The following is a 17,242-nucleotide window of genomic DNA, read 5'->3' as shown; positions in this document are numbered from 1 at the left end:
GGTACGGGCTGATTTGAGTAGGCTCAATTTTTTCCCCATTTTAAAATCTTTTGAGTCACACGCTCGCCCCCCCCCCCCCAATTTTACGCGAAATGGTGGGGAAGTGATGGAGCCACATTTTTTGAAATTTGAAGGATTTAATTAAAGGGAGGTGACAGGTGACCATGAAAATAAAAACAATTCGAGTGATCACACAATTTTAATTTAGAATCAAAAAACAGCTAGATAAGGTGAATTTCTAAAAGCCCCCCCCAGGTAAAAACAAGATTGGAACAAAAAAGTCAAATTGATCATCACTTGAAAAAAAATTCTCATCCTTTTCGCAATTGCTTGAAGTACTTGCGCAAGGACTCGCAAAGGAAAAATTTTCAAACTGCGACAAAATTGAAATGAAACAGGGTCAAATTGTCAGAGGAAGGAAAGAGGATTTAATTAAGAAAAAAAAATCATTGGAATGTTTTGGGATTTCAGCTCAGGTATAAATATTTACACTACATATTTTCTTTGCAGCATCAAAATCTTGTCAAAAAAAATAATTGTGTACTAAGGATAACTTTTGATTTTTGATCACTTTAACAGTTTATTTTTGGAACGTGATGTTGAAAATTGAGTGAGTTTTCAATTTTTACATCGAAATGAGTCGCTTAAACCAACACTTAATTGTGTTTTTCAAATTCCAAAATGAAATGTTGACATATTTAAAACATTTTTGCGCTTTTGCTCTTTCAGAGTGTGCCACTAAATTTCAAACTTGAATAGAATTGGGATTGGAAAGACCTTTGAATCACATTTTCAAAATAAAAAATAGACCGATGGATCACCTCACCCCTCCTCCCACCACCAAAAAATATGTACGTCCACTGTACAATCGCCAAAGCAAAAATTCCCAAATTTTAACAAAATTATTCAAAAATAATAATAATAAAACAAAGAAACCACACAACAATATAATAAAACGACGAAAATAACGCCAGAACGTGGCACAAAAAGAAAAAGACTTTTTCCTGACTTTTTATGAATTAAAAAAAAAGAAATATGTAGGTACTTTTCCTGACTGGAAGGACCCATTAGACACCCTGTCTTTGCACAAAGGGTATTCCCGGTTAAGATAGGTGAAATGGCCCTGTTCTCAGATTTGGAAAATCATGATGGATTATTGTTGGGTACCTCCAATAAAAATTTTCGAGCGGAATTTCCGCCCCCCAACCCACCCCCCTTGGTCAGTATAGCCAAAAAACGCGTTTTTTGCGCGAAAAATTCGGTATCCATGAGTGGTGAGGATAAAATTCTGGTACCACGCGGAATGTGTAGGGAAAGCCTGGGCCTTTCAACACGATTTTTTTCAAAATTTTTTATCGTAGTGGTGGGGGTAAAATTGACAAAAGAAAACTTTGAAGCGCCACAGCTCCGAACTGAAGGGTACTACACAAAAACTGTTTTCGCCAAAATGTGTCTTTTTACTAGTACTTTCTTCCTACTGATCCATGAAATTGAAATTTTGTCTGCAAAAGGCTCCTATTTGCAAAAAACTCTGAAAAATACGCGTTTTTCGCGTTTTTTTGCAAAATTATGCGAAATATGCGAAACATGTATAGAACAAAACATGTTGAGCGTCAAATTTTACCCCAGAAAACGTGTTCAGAAGGTTGTCAAAACGCTCATCTACTGAGCTAAGCGGGCGCACACATCACATCTTTACAGCAAAGTCATGAGATGAGGTCCATGGCACCTCACTGTGCGCTATCTGATAAAGTGATAATTGTCACGTTGGTGATGTCGCTACATAGTATGAGGCGAAAAATCGCTACTGCAAACTTGTCAAAAAATCCTGCTTTTGCTAAAATTATCAAAAAAGTCACATTTTTGTATAAATTATAAAAAAATTCTAACTTCTGTCGAAATTATCAAAAAATTACTATTTTTGGTCATAATTGTTGAAAACACATTTTCTTCTGAATAAAGTTAAGTATCAAAATCCTAATATTTTTTGTAAAAATGAGCAAAAAAACCTGTTGTTGTCCAAAATTTCAAAAATTCCAATTTTTTGCCATAATTATCAAAAAATTTTGACTTTTTGTAAAAATTGCCAAAAAAGCACATGTTTTATGCCAAAATATTCAAAAAGTCTTATCGCCAGAATAATTGTAAAAAAAGTCTCATTTTCGCCAAAATTGTGAAAAAAAACTAAGTAAAAAATCTCAACTTTTGTCAAAATTTCCAAAAAAGCCCAGTTTTTTGCCAAAATTGTTGAGAAAATACCTTTTTTTGACGTTATCAAGAAAGTCCTAATATTTTTTGCAGAAATGACCAAAAAACTTTGTTAGTAGCCAAAATTTCAAAATTTCCTTCATTTGCCAAAATGATCCTAAGAAGTACGTGTTACGTTTTTTGCCAGAATTGTCTGCAAAGTTCTGCTCTTGCCTAAATTTTAAAAAAGATCTCGTTTGCGTCAGAATCGTAAATATAAGTTCCTTTTTTGTCAAAATTATTAAAAAAAACTCTTAACTTTGTAAAAATTGCCAAAAGAAAATTCCTGCTTTTTGCCAAAATGTTCAAAAAATGTTGTTGCCTGAATTGGCAAGAATTCTTGATTTTCCAAAAATTATCCTTAAAAAATCCTGTTTTTGGCAAATCATTGTCAAAATTTAATTTTTTCTTAATAGTTATTTCAAAATAAATAGGTAAATTACATGCCTAGGTATCGGAAAAAAAACTTCTGATTTTAGCCAACATTTTCAAAACTACTGCTTTTTGTCAAAATTGTCTGCAAGTTCCACTTTTTTGACGAAATATTGTGGGCAAAAGGCCTTTTTCTGATGAATTATCCAAAAAAATCTATTTTATGCCAAAATGGTTAGTAAAATCTCGTGTTAGCCAAAATAGATTGAAGGTACGGTTTTTGAAAAAATTGTCAAAAAGTCCTAAGGTTTATCAGAATTTGTCTCAAAAGTGCTGCTTTTCCCATTTTTAAAATCAATACTTGTAATTTTATAAGTATTTTTTCTCTCGATTTCTTTTTCTATTCATTTTCTACAGTTCTCTTTAAAAATAGAAAAATTCTGACCCGAAAAAAATGTTCAATTATACATACTTGTAAATAAAATGATAGGTACCTATGTTTATCACATCAATCTATGGATAAGATACAAAACGTATACTTTTTTTTTACAGAATATGTAGTATGGGTAAAGGATCTTCAAAAATGCTAAAAAAAATTGATTTTTCAAACAATTTGTCCCTCATGATGGGTCAAGTTTTTGAATTTTGGTCAGATTTGTTGAACATGTATGTATGGTACCTATTGGATTTGAAAAAGATTTTGTTGAAATTTTTGAAAATTGAAATTGAAATCGAAATTTGTATTTTTTGCTTAGATGCTTACTGATTTCGAGTTGGATTTCTGAACAATTTTTGGGTAATTTGCCTATTCTTGGTAACTTTTTGTAAGTTTGACTTGCGATATTTTCATTTTGAAGAATTTTTTTGACCAAGCATTGTGGAAACGTGTTTAAAATGAGAAGACTGTGAAAATTATAACTGAATCGCTCTGACCTCAATTTGAATATTTTTGGTATCTTTTTATTCTGAGAGCTCATGATTACAATCTAAGCTAACTTCAGTAGATGAGCGTTTTGACAACCTTCTGAACACGTTTTCTGGGGTAAAATTTGACGCTCAACATGTTTTGTTCTATACATGTTTCGCATATTTCGCATAATTTTGCAAAAAAACGCGAAAAACGCGTATTTTTCAGAGTTTTTTGCAAATAGGAGCCTTTTGCAGACAAAATTTCAATTTCATGGATCAGTAGGAAGAAAGTACTAGTAAAAAGACACATTTTGGCGAAAACAGTTTTTGTGTAGTACCCTTCAGTTCGGAGCTGTGGCGCTTCAAAGTTTTCTTTTGTCAATTTTACCCCCACCACTACGATAAAAAATTTTGAAAAAAATCGTGTTGAAAGGCCCAGGCTTTCCCTACACATTCCGCGTGGTACCAGAATTTTATCCTCACCACTCATGGATACCGAATTTTTCGCGCAAAAAACGCGTTTTTTGGCTATACTGACCAAGGGGGGTGGGTTGGGGGGCGGAAATTCCGCTCGAAAATTTTTATTGGAGGTACCCAACAATAATCCATCATGATTTTCCAAATCTGAGAACAGGGCCATTTCACCTATCTTAACCAGGAATACCCTTTACATTTTTTAGGCAAAATGGAAATTTTTCAGAGCAACTTTGTAGACAGATGGTTGAAAATTTCCGAAAATTTCATTTTTAGTAAACTTTTTTCTGAATTTCAAAATCACAAAACACAAAATGAATTTCTTCAAAATTGGACCCTCTCCCTTGTAATATCTGATCCCGTTACATTTTAATTAAATTGTCATTTTGTGAAACTGATTCTTGGTTAGCTGTCGAAATCCCCCCTCCCCCCAGAAGGGATTAGACGTTTCCTGCCTCGAAAAAGTTGTTTAACATTTTTAGAGTCTCCAGCGAGTTTTCGAATTTCTCCAGAAATTTCAAAGCATTTTGAAAGGGCCAAAAATGAGCTTCAGCGCGTATAACTTTGGTCGATGCTTATTATTAAGCAGTTTAGCACTTTTTCGCGTTTTTGGGAGATTACCGTGAAATTACAGGATTATGAGAGTTCAGAAGTGAATTATTTCATAAAACTAATTCTTGGTGAGCTGCTGAAATCCCCCCTCCTAACAAAAAAGGAATTGGAAGGTTCCTCTCTCGAAAAAATTATAATTCGGTCTTTTTGGAGCCTCCAGCGAGTTTTCAAATTTCTCTAGAGATTTCAAAGCATTTTGAAATGGCCAAAAATGAACATCAGTATGATTTTTGACCCTTCAAGAACGATTTTCTGGAGAATTTTCAAAGCTCGCTAGAGGCTCCAAAAAGATCAACTTGAAATTATTTTTGGGTCTAGGGATCTTGTGGACCCGCCAGACGATATCTTGTAAAAAAATCCATTCAAAATACACGTTCTTTGAAAATTTGATTTTTTTCAGATTTTCTGGAATTCGTAAATTGGTCAAAAATTCACTTTTGAACCTTACACTGCAAAAATGTCGATGTAACCACTTAAAACGATCGAGAGAGTGCCCAGTGAGCACCGATCAAAGTTATAGGTGCCAATGTACATTTTTGGTTTTTCCAGAGCCATTTGGAATTTCTGAAAAAAATTATAGACCCCAAGTAGGCTTCAGAATGGCTCGAAACTTGTATTATTGTTGATGTATGGGAATTCAATTGAATAAATTATTCACATTGGTTCACTTTTTGCCCTTAAAATAATTTTTTTTAATTTTTTTAATTTTCCAAAAATTTTCAAAAAACCCAAAAATGAATTTTAAGTAGGTATGTGAAATTTCGCTTATGGAGATTTTAACTTTTCAAGAAATTCTTTTTCGGTATTGCTTGGTTATATTCAAATTGGAGAGTACGAAGAATTCTGAAGGTTCACTTGTTATGTCTTATTATGTAATACTTTTTTTCCTCAATAAATCCATTCTTTTGATCCATTTCTCATCACACACATCAATTAAAAGTACTTCGAAGCTCCTAATTGACTAAAATTACACAAAAATAACAACTAAGTAAACTTGAAAAATTACTCACCATTTAAGCAAATTTCCATCACTCGATGAAAATTAGCAGAAAATATGAACGTTTCACAAATATAATCCAATCAAATCGAGGAAACAAAATTCACAAAAGCAAGCTTTAAAAAATAAGTACAAAAATAAATTCGAAAATTTTCCACGCCAAAAAATTATCTAAGTACCTCTAAAACACACGAATAAAAAACCTCGTCGAGTCCGATATAACCACACACTTCCGCGATAAAAATAAATCAAAAAAATGTTTAAAAAATATCCGAAGAAAAACCGCGAAAAAAGAAACCAAAAAAACTCGTCAAAATACTAACACGAAACTCGTCTTCGAAAATAAAAGCCGAACACAGCTGAACAAAAGACGTACGGTGTATCTCGCAATACAGCTAACAAAAAACTAAACCCGACTAAACATCTTACTCGGCGTTTAAAACTGAACTCGAGCACGACGAGACACGAAGCGAAAACAAACCCGGCGCACTACACGACGATGAGAGACAGGCAAGGAAGGGGGGAAAAAGCCCAAGTTATCATCACAACGTGACGTTTGGAAGCACACAATTTCATAGACACCCCTAACGCGCGTTTCGACCCTCTAGCCATCATCCCCCACCCCCCTGCACTGCATTCAGCCTCGCTTAGATACACGTGAAAAGGGGTTAGAGAGGGTTTTTAACCTTGTTTGAGAGACTATGAGAGAAAAGCGTATAGATCGAGTGATATTTCGCTAATTAGCGGATAATCAACGATGCTAATGCCGATATCGTGTTACTTTTGTGCTGAGCGTAACTTTTTGAATGATTCGTATACATTAAGAAAGACTTTTTCGCTGGCTTTCGCACTCTCTCTAGCTAGTCGTATCTCTGGCACTATGTCTGCCCACTCTTTGGGTGTCCCCCTTCCGCCCCCTCGCTCCCCTAGCAGGTTGCCATCAGTCAACTTCGTGTTATTTTTCAAACGACTTGACAGCGACAATTTCGTCGTTTGCGAATTTCGCAGATCTCTCGCTCTGTGTACGTCTGACTCTTTACCTCGTCGCTTTTCACCATCAGGCATCAACGAAGGTGCTTTCGCGAAACGAAACACACAAATGATTTTCTAAAAAACAGGTGCAACAGCTATTTCACGCGCCATGTATTCGTCGTTTTGTCAGCAGCGAGGGTTTTTTTCCTCGTCTCTCTTTTTTTTTTTTTTGTATGAAAATTCGTCGTTATTTTTACCCCCGATGAAATAACATTTTGGTTCGAGATGAGGTGAGGGGGGAAGTATGAATTCTAACGTGTGTTCTACGTATAGTTTTGCGTAATGTAAATGATTTTGACGAATGATGCGTGTTCCGCGGATGAGAAATAAAATTTATACCGAGATAAATTTATGCTTGTGGAAATTTCCAAACGAGGCTGAAATTTGCGTTGAAGAAGGAAGGAAATGAGATGGAAAAAATTTTTATAAGAGAGACGTTCGAGAAATTCAAATTTGAATTACTCAAATCGTCTGGTTTTTTTTTTAGTGAGTCGTGGGTTGGATCGAAATTTTCTCAAAAACATGCGATAACGAAATTAATAATACTGGAAATACGCCCACGTGAATTTTATCTTAGAAATTTGATTGTTTTAGAAAAAAGATATTGGTTTCAAAAACGTTCAAATACAAATTAGGTAGGTATAGGTACCTACTTATTTACGTACTCGAAAATTGAAAAAAAATCAAGACGATTTCAGTAGAATTGTTTCAAATCTGTTACAGCGAATTTGTGCAATTTTTTACCTTTATCGTCCTTTCTAGGGGCGTACAAAAAATTTTATTTACCCATTCGAATTCTCATATTTTTTACAAAAATAAACAGTAGGTACTTATCAATGAAAAAAATTATTTTCTGAAGGTCCAGCAAAGCAATCTCTCAATTTCTCTCGTTTATTTACAAAGTCCCACGAGACTTAAATTTTCTTTCAAAGTATAAATTTTTTTCTAGCTCATCTTCAGAAAAAAAAAAAAATTTTAAAAGACGAAAAATGTTATTTTTCTGACGTATTTTTGGAAAAGGTAGGGAAGAGAAGGAGATGCATGAAAATGAAACCGTTATCGAGAATTATTATTGATTAAAAAATATGTTAGTGTTGAAATATTTTTCTATTTGTGCAATTAGATTGAAAATTTTCGTTCAAAATTGAAAAAAATTCCAGCTTCAGGCCAACTCTCTTGGGAAATGGTAGTTGAATTTCCATTATTTTGTATTTACGTCCACAGATACACTACATTATAGCATCGAAATTCAGAAATTTTACAATAATTGAACGTTTTAAAAAATTATGATTTTTTCACAGGATTTTATAGAATTTTATGAAAAATAATTTTTACAACACTTTAAAAGATTTTCACAGCGTTGATAACTACTTTTTGATTTTAAATGGATTTTGTAATGTTTAGGGAGTTTTTTGCTATGGTTTTCATGATGATTTTTTTGACATTTTGAAGTACATAGCATCGTATTTTTAAAGTAATTTTCATAAATCTTCACTGCAGTTCACAAAAGTTTTACTTATACAAAAATTTATATTCCATTTCAAAAAATGAACACTTTTTAATAAAAAAATATTGGCTGCTAAAATAAAAAATTTCAAAAATTTCACCGAAAATCAAAAGAAACATTTTTTTCCTGGAATTTTGAGATTTCACTCTAAACATGCTCAATACGTACACCACCTATTGTGAGGAAAATGCCATTTTGAGACATTTTGAGACATTCATCTCTCTACTCCTTATTTTAAGAATATTGGGAAATTTTTAAAATTCAAAATTTGCTGCTTTTTACGCAATACTTTTTGGTCCAAAATGATTTTTTTTTTAATTTTCTATACTTATAGGTACTCATTTTTTGAATTCTCTATGAAAACATTTAGTCGGGGAGGTCGCTTAAGGATCAATTGCACCCCCCCTCCCGGTCGATCATCCGGGCCAACTTTTTTCCGAAAAGGGGAAGTCCTAAGGAAAATTTCTAGCACTTGTACCGTACTTAAAAGAAGACTGACCCTACTCACAAAATGGCGGCCATTTTGATTGACATGTCAGCCGATCAGCAGATTTTGCATTCCAGCATGAGACTTGCACGAAATTTTTTGTACCGTACAAAGGCAGATCGAAAGATCAGGCAACAGCTTTTATCACCTGTCAAAATTTCAAGTGCTAAAGTGCCTTTTTCGATTTTTGGTGAATTTTTGAAAATCAAATTTGAGTAAAAAATGAGGGAAAAAATCAAAATTTTACCAAATTGACCAAGAAAGCTGAAATTTGGGATATACACAATTTTGGACCTGCCAAATCGATTGGAAACGGTTTCATACAGTTTTGAGCAGTTCTGGAGCCTCCAGCAGATTTTTGAAACTCGAAATTTCCCAAAATTTCATCAATAATGGAGATGGAAAGCCGAAATTCATTTTGCGAATTACTTTCAATACGCTACAAAGTTGGCTGCATGCGGATTTCAAGTCGTTTTGGAGCCTCCAGCGACTTTTCGAAAATTACTGGAGTCTCCACCAGATTTTTAAAACTTGAGATTCGCACAAAATTTCATCAAACGAAGTTGGAAAGCCGAAATTTACTCTGCACTTCAATCTCAACATCCTCTGAAGACGACTTCAGGTGGGCTCAAGTCATTTTGGAGCCTCCAGTGAATTTTTGAAAATTACTGGAGTCTATAGAAATTAGTTTGCAGAATAAATTTTGGCTTTCCATCTCCACCTTGAAGAAATTTTGGGAAATTTCAAGTTTCAAAAATCTACTGGAGGCTCCAGTAATTTTCAAAAATTTGCTGGAGGCTGAGACAAAAATGATGGGAAAAACACAATTTTACTCAATTAACCAATAAAACTGAAATTCGAGATATACCCTATTTTCTTGACTTGCCAAATAGATTGAAAACTGTTTCAAACCGTTTTGAGTGGTTCTGGCCTCTGGGGCCTCCAGCAGATTTTTGAAACTCTAAATTCCACAGAATTTCATCAAATGGAGTTGGAAAGCCGCAATTTACTCTGAAAACTAATTTCAATACACTACGAAGTCAACTGCGGGTGGAATTCAAGTCGTTTTGGAGCCTCCGGCAACTTTTTGAAAATTACTGGAGCCTCCAGTACATTTTTGAAACTTGAAATTTCCCAAAATTTCTTCAAAATGGAGATGAAAGCCAAAATTAATTCTGCAAACTGATTTCAATTGACTCCAGTAATTTTCAAAAAGTCGCTGGAGTCTCCAAAATAATTCGAGCCCACCTGAAGTCGTCTTCAGAGGGTGTTAAAATTTAAATGCAGAGTAAATTTTGGCTTTCCATCTTCGTTTAATAAAATTTTGGGGAAATTTCAAGTTTCAAAAATCTACTGGAGACTCCAGTAATTTTCAAAAAGTTGCTGGAGACTTTAAAAGATATTAGTTTCAGGGTAAATTTTGACTTTCCAACTTAATTTGATGACATTTTGGGGAAATTTTAAGTTTCCAAATGTAGAGGGTACTTGGGACTCCATGTTACCACTCTACAGTGGTAATTTGATGCCCAGGCAGGCGGCAACACTGCAACCGGTACAGCGCCATCTGGTGTACTGGTTCAGTGGAGACGACGGCCGAGATTGCCGAAGCGAGCCGCCTTGCAGTTTTCTAACCATCTTCATAAAGAGTAGTAATAAGTTTAACGCTGGCTTATGCCAACTCTGTCTGTTAGGAAACGCCTTTATTACCAGCAGAATCTTTCGTGTAAACGAAGGGTATTGAATAGTTATCGTAGCAACGTTCTTATTCACTGTACATCAAATGAGAGATATAAATATATGGTGAAACGTATGTATTTGTGTTGATCATTGATTTACGACGAGCTGTGGAGAGTAGTAGTTGGGTAGACTGAGATAGGTATTCATACCTTGCGGGTTCAGTGTTCTATACGAACTGGGTTGTTTTAGGGTTAAGGTACCAGGTGGCATAAGTAAGACTTTTCCCCTAAACCATAAGAACCCTCTGTTTTACCCTAACATTGGCGCCATAAACGTGGTGTTTCTTTCTGAGAAGTTCTGAGCAGGTTGAGAAGTGAAAGTTTGCACAACTGTGCAAAGTGGAACGAAGTTGCTCGGATGCGGATCGGACAAACCCATGTGTAACCAGGTTAGTGGTGAATGTTTTATTATTTCGTTAAGTTATTCGTTTATTCGCGATCGTTCGTAATTCGCGAAGTATTTTTTGGTAGTGAAAAAGTGAAAATTTGCACTTTTGTGCAAGATTGTACTAACCTGGTCAAGTCCATTCCTGCTTGATTTGTGTGCAGTTCTGTCCTGCAACAAAGAGAGTAGACGTTATTTAGCCGGATTTTTCTTGAAGTAAACGAAAGTTTGCTTACCTAATTTGAGTATTATTTACCTGATTTTTGAGTAAAATGAGTTCCAACAGAGGTGGGCGTGGCTCCTCTAATTCTTTGAGTAGATCGAATTCTGGAAATAATTTAGAATCATTAGAGGATTATCGTCGCAATATAGGCTCTAACGTTAATGGTAATCGTGTAGCTACTCCCAGTGCTTCCCAAATCCCTCAAAGACAACCGAGAGATGCGGCAGTGGCCTGTACCCAAAGAATTCACGAAACTTTTCCGAGGAGAAGAAATGAGAATAGTGCAGGCTCGGAAGCACCTAGAAAGCAAGCGAGGCTTGAAAGTGAGAGTAGTGAGACGAACAGAGACGAAGCTGAGGCGCAAGCAGAATTGAACATGCATCAAGCAATGTCCAATTTGGCAAATTCGAGCAGGAACGAACCTGCTCCAAATGTGCAAAATGAAGCTGAGTCTGAACCTGTCGTGAGTAGACCTGAGCCAAACCCAATGCAAAGCCTGTTGGATAGCCTCGACGCTGATGTACAGCAAGCTTTAAACCAAGATAATGTCGATTCGGCTGCAGGTCAAAACCTGCAAGCTGAAGATTTACTAAATAGGACGATAAATCCGAGGCGATCGAGTTCTAGGGAGTCTGGACGAACGGTGACTGTCTCAGACAACCCTGAATCGCGTCGTGAATCCAGTGGTAGCCAAAGTGCGGTGCAAAGGCCTACTGCGAGGCGCATCAGCCCCCTACCACCCCCTAGAAGTGTAAGAGCGAGTAGCGAACCTGTCTATGGGGTGACAGTCGAAAATGTCACCATGAGCATCGAGGAAGAAGCGCAGGCGCAAATGGCGAGTAGATTTAGGGAGTTGAGCCTAAATAACGTAAGAACTAGGCCCCGGGAGACGTTATTTGGTGGTTTTTTACCATCCGAGAATAGACCTAGGGACCCGAGTGCACCTCCTCCCTACTCTGCTGTAGACCCCCTCGCAAATGTTCAGCCACCAGTAGGCACTAGAGACGCGTCGCGACGAGCTCAAAATAATTTTCAACAGGAAGTTGAAACAATGACTAGACCAGCAGTTACACGCGCACGTCCGAGCGTGAACGTAGCTATTCGAAGATTTGATTTTAGGCCGGTGAATTTAGGCGTTGAGCACCAGCTTATCCGAGTAGAAAGTAGACGACCGGAAACTGCTACAGACGCGTACGTTAATGCGCAAATACCTAATTTGCGCGATAATTGCGAAATCTTAGACCATAGAACCGAATGTATTGAGACCGAATTATCGCGTACTCGTGTTGATTTGGAAACAATATACCGTGAGATTCAAAATAATATAATAGATAGAGATACAGCGAGTACCGCTCGAATGCGCCAAATGGCACAGGCATGGGGTACCAATCACTCTAGGCTTATAAATCGTATCGGTGATGAGATTCATAATGAAGGTCTGAGAATGACGCAAACGATGGATGCGGTTGCGGTGCTGGCCGATGAGATTCGTGTTGAGAGACAAGCGAGGCAGCGAGACGCCGGTTTAATTCGATTATTGACGCAAAGAGTCGTTGAGTTGGAAAATGAGCGTCAGGCTGAGGCGCCGCAAGGCGGGAGGCCACTCTCACAAGCTCAAACTGGCTCTAACATTCCCCAAAGTGACCCTGTACCACCCGATGGCCGAAGATTCGGGGTTGACAACCACTTTCAGTGGCAGGACATTCCTGCAAGATGGCAGCAGGGTCCCCAAATGAGAACGCGACAAGCTTCGCAACAAGATGTGAGATTTGAGCAGAATAACGCGCAATCCAACAATGCGCGATCGAACAGTGCGCAATCGAGACCTGAGGGTCGAGGAGATTCGTTTGGAAGTTTGAGTAACGATGCGCAGCCTCACAGAAGCGAAGCTGAATTAATAAGATCTATGCAATGCAATGCCTTAGGGCTGAGAATTGCATATGAGCCGCTAAACGAGAATATCAACTACGGTGCGGGAAATTGTGCAGCAAAGTTAGGCACGCTGCAAGTATTAAAAATTATTTACGATGAGAGTAATGAGTTTGAGCCGCATCTCTTCGTGCGCCAATTTGAGGAGGCAATGGAGAGTATGTATGCGAATGAGACGATGTATATTAGTATGTTTAGGCAACTAGTAACACACCCGAAAGCGGCTACCTGGAAAGCGAACACCGGTACCGAAAAATCGTACAAAGCGTTGAGACAATCGTTCTTGCAAGCAATGTGGAGCCAGCAGCGTCAGGAAGATGCAATGAGTCACGTTAGAGCAGTAGTACTTCCTGCTACACGTTCTACTGATATGGCAACAGTTGCGCTGCGCTGGTTGCGAGTAGTCTCGAATGTGCAAACCACCGAATGGCAAATGATAAATGCAGTATATCCGCGAATTAATCCAATTTTAAGAACTAGGATTACGAATGAGGAGCGTAACGATATTGTTTTGTTTGCGAGACGTCTCATAGAAATGACTCAAAACGAGGAGTTCATTGAAGGAGTACCGAACTTGCAGCTCAGAGTTCAAGATAATGCTCAACCTCAAGTTAATCGTAGAAATCGTACGAACGATAACTGGCAGAGAGGCGCTAGTAACAACAACGGCGCTAGAGCAAACTCGGCGGATACGAGACGTAACAATGGCGGTGGTTATAGGTCAAATGACAACAATGGCCGTAGAGACGACAGAGCTAGATCTGACAACCGAGACGCTCGAAATACACGTGATAATCGAGATTCACGTGACAGCCGCGACACTCGCGATAACAGAGATTCACGCGACAATCGCGATAACCGAACGCGCAGTCGCGACGATACTCGCAATTCTCGAGATAACCGCGATAACAGAGAAGATTCGCGAAGACGTACTAACGACTCCGGAGCCGCAGCTTCTGGCTCAAACTCGAAAAGAGACGACAACAAAGGAGATGCCAGACGTGATCGTAGAGCGAGAGACGGTGGTACCACCAATGAGGCTGATGCAGGCTATTCTGAGATGAATCCGGATGATCCACCTTACTCTGAGGATGAGGTGTCTGATGACGGTTCTCAGACGTCGTCTTTAAACGACGACGTGACGCAGGCTTAAAAAAGAAAAGAGCCACAGCCCCCCCCGAGCCCGATCTCCCCTACGAAGAGTTTGACTTAGTTGGCGACGCATTCGCGCAATTATTAATCGAAATTACAAAAGCTAGAGCTAAAAACAACGGTAGCGGAGACGATGCTAAAAAAGAAAGCAAGAGTAGCGTTGAAAAAATTTCTGAGAACTGTACGATGGCAACCGTGCGTGAACATGTCAAAAAAAGAGAATTTACTAAAAAAAGAGTAATTTTGTCATTGGGCACGTATGAAATAAATAAAGGTAGTATTCGAGATAGCCATATGAGACGCATACTACGAGAAGTAATTTTCACTCTGAAGGAGAAAGGCATTGAAGATATTAAGTTGCTTTTTCCCATGATTTTTCCAGCTGGAAAAAACAATCGAGGAGTGACGGCGAAACGTTATTATGCTTGGAGGAGGATCTTTGAGGAGGTTTGTGATAATGAAACCGTCACATTGTGGTGGTCGCCGGCAGCAGTGTTCATTAGACTGAACAAGCTCGAAGATGGCAGGTTGAAGTTTCAACCTGACAAAGATGGCAAGATTATTCCGCGAGATAACAGACTTCAAAAGAAAGGGAGTCGATACATGCCTAATGAAACTGGCGAGAAAGACCTATTATTCGAGTTGAAAAAGTGCTACAATTACAAGTTTAAGCCAAAAAAGTCAGTTTTTAATTCTGAGAATTTATGTGTCGAAACAAGCACGAACTTGTCTGCGGAAGTTGTTACTGAGTCGGATGGTGATTACTTGGTAACCACCAAAGAGTCGGTTGAAAAAACAAAAGCAAAAATGCCAGAGAGTAGCCGGCCGTTGGCGCAAATCATTGAAGACCTCACCAAGATGGAAGTTAAGCTGTCACCTGATTGGCAGAAGAAAGTGAAAATGGTGTGTAAAGCCTGGAAGAACAAAAAAGGCGAAGCCATCGAAGAAAGTTCTGGAGAAGAAGAATCAACGCAATCGGATGGGGCAAGAGTCAATCAAGAAGCAGTTACGGTCAATCAGGCGGATGCAGTTCAGAGCAGCCCGCTGGAAAATGACGTAATTGATGAGAAGCGTACGGATCCAAGTACTGTCGAGCCACTAGTGAGAAGCCAGATCGAGAACTTTGAAGAAGCGAAGTCTTGTGTGGTGCCATTGTGGTTTGCTGATTTAAAACTGTACGTACAATTGGATTCCGGTGCTACACCTAATATAATGTCTGAGTCATGTGCAAATATGTTAATAAATAATTATAAAGATAAAATCGAGTTTATTCATTTGAAAAGAGTATTGCAATGCAGACTGGCGAACAATCAAACGGTGAGAACTTGGAAGAAAGCGATAGTAGTGCCTCTAAAGTTCGGTAAGCACAAGATTAAGGTGCCATTTTTCGTGATGCCTGGTGACAACAAGTTGTTACTGATTGGTTCCAAATCACTCGAGAAGCTCGAAATAACTACAAACATGAAAACAGGTACTGCTAAATGTAAGCCCCCAGGTACGAACAGAGCAGAAGAAGTAGCTTTTGTCAAGAGAAGTGAGTACAGGGAGGAGGATGTTTCTGCAAACCAAATTCAGATTGTAGACGAGTACGAACCTGAGTCCATTGAGATTGTATCTCGAGCAGACCTACATAGCTTTTTTAGAAGGGACGGTAGGCCTAAGGACGATGGTCCAGATATCTTTGAGAGAAATCTTAAGAGGTATTTGGGTGAGGCGGTACGAGAAGGGAGAATCACGAGAGCTGAGTCGGAAGAGGCGCTGGAGGAGCTACTCCAATTTAAAGATGTTTTTAGCCGTTTTCCTGGAAAATACACTGGGGCAATGGTCAAATTAAAGTTCGTTGACCCCAACAAAATTCCAAACTTCGTAGGCCCAAAGTATACACCTTCAAACAAGCAGTTAGAAAAAGTTAGGCGTGCATTAGCTGATATGATCGAGCAGGAAGTAGCAGAGCCGTCTGACACAACTTACATTAACCCTTTGGTGCCTAACGAGAAGAAGGACGGTAGCGTTAGACTTTGTTTAAACCCAGTAGAGTTAAATCCTATACTACAGATTAATTATAATGAGGCGGGCCTCCTAGACAGAATTATTACCTCGGATGGAGACGCTCGTTTTTTCACAACGTTGGATTTTACTACAGCCTTTTGGCAGCTTGTGTTGCACCCAGAGTCGCGCAAATATTGTGGTTTCAAGGTCGATGGCCGAGTATATCAAATGATTAGGTTGCCATACGGTCTGAAGATATCGTCTGCGGAATTTGTAAAAGTTATTAATTTAATTATACCGGATATGGAGGGAGTGACAAAATACGTAGATGATTTGCTACTGAGGTCACTCACCTTTCGCGAGATGCTGAAGTTGATGATTTATATATTTGGCATCTTGCGTGATAATGGATTGAGACTGAATGCCAACAAGTGTAAGTTCTTTGCAAGCTCCACGGACCATCTTGGCTTCAACATTTCAACGAGAAGCATAAAAAAACAAAAAAAGAAAATTGAAGGTTACTTGGAGTATTTGAAAAAGAAAACAAACGTTAGAACTGGTAAAGTAAAATTAAGAAATGTACGAGAAGTGTTGGCATTGATTGGCTTAACTGGTATTTATAGTCGCTTCATTCCTAATTACCAAGACATAGTGAGGCCTCTTTATGACTTAACTCGAAAAGGTGTACCATTTATATGGGGCACCGCTCAAGAAGAGGCGGTAGACAAATTAACTGAGGAGTTTACCAAAGAATTTGAGCTTATGACACCGGTAGATGGAGAAGACATGTACTTGGACACAGTCTCCACTGAGCATTCGATCAATGGTGTTTTGTATCAAAACATCAAAGGAGAAGATAAAATTGTAATGTTCGTGAGTAGCGCGTTTAAACAACACCAACAAAATTACACGTTAATTGAGCGCGAAATGTATGCTTTGGTTCGAGTAATAAATAAGCTGCAGTTGTGGCTTCATGGGAGACGCATCCATGTGAGAGCAGACCTCCAGTCAGTCGTGCACAAGTTTACAACTCTGGCTAAGGTGCATAGAAAGGCGGCTGGCTGGATAACAGAGTTGAATTGTTACGATCTCACGTACGATTTGAAACACAAAGTACGTGGTCAATGGTATGGAATTCAGGCGCCTGAGTTGACAATTTACGATACAAATTGGTCCAACATGATACCGTTA

The 17,242-nt window shown here is 38.2% G+C and overlaps 1 protein-coding gene across 2 annotated transcripts in view; it reads right to left on the bottom strand.

Moving 5' to 3' along the window:
• The window catches only part of LOC135834409 (uncharacterized), a 532,193-nt gene that overhangs the window by 386,976 nt on the left and 127,975 nt on the right, over window positions 1-17,242 (bottom strand). Inside the window, exon 1 of one of the 2 annotated variants that reach the window (XM_065348274.1) lies at window positions 5,625-6,067. The exons of the other annotated variant lie outside the window; for it this stretch is intronic. The gene's annotated coding sequence lies outside the window, so the exon portion shown is untranslated. Of the gene's footprint in view, window positions 1-5,624; window positions 6,068-17,242 lie in introns of those variants that run through there. 2 annotated transcript variants of the gene reach the window in all.

The sequence above is a fragment of the Planococcus citri genome, chromosome 2 (genome assembly GCF_950023065.1).
Source record: "Planococcus citri chromosome 2, ihPlaCitr1.1, whole genome shotgun sequence".
Lineage (NCBI taxonomy): Eukaryota > Metazoa > Arthropoda > Insecta > Hemiptera > Pseudococcidae > Planococcus > Planococcus citri.
Note: the sequence above shows the minus strand (reverse complement) of the source record. Positions and strands in the feature narration are given on the sequence as shown.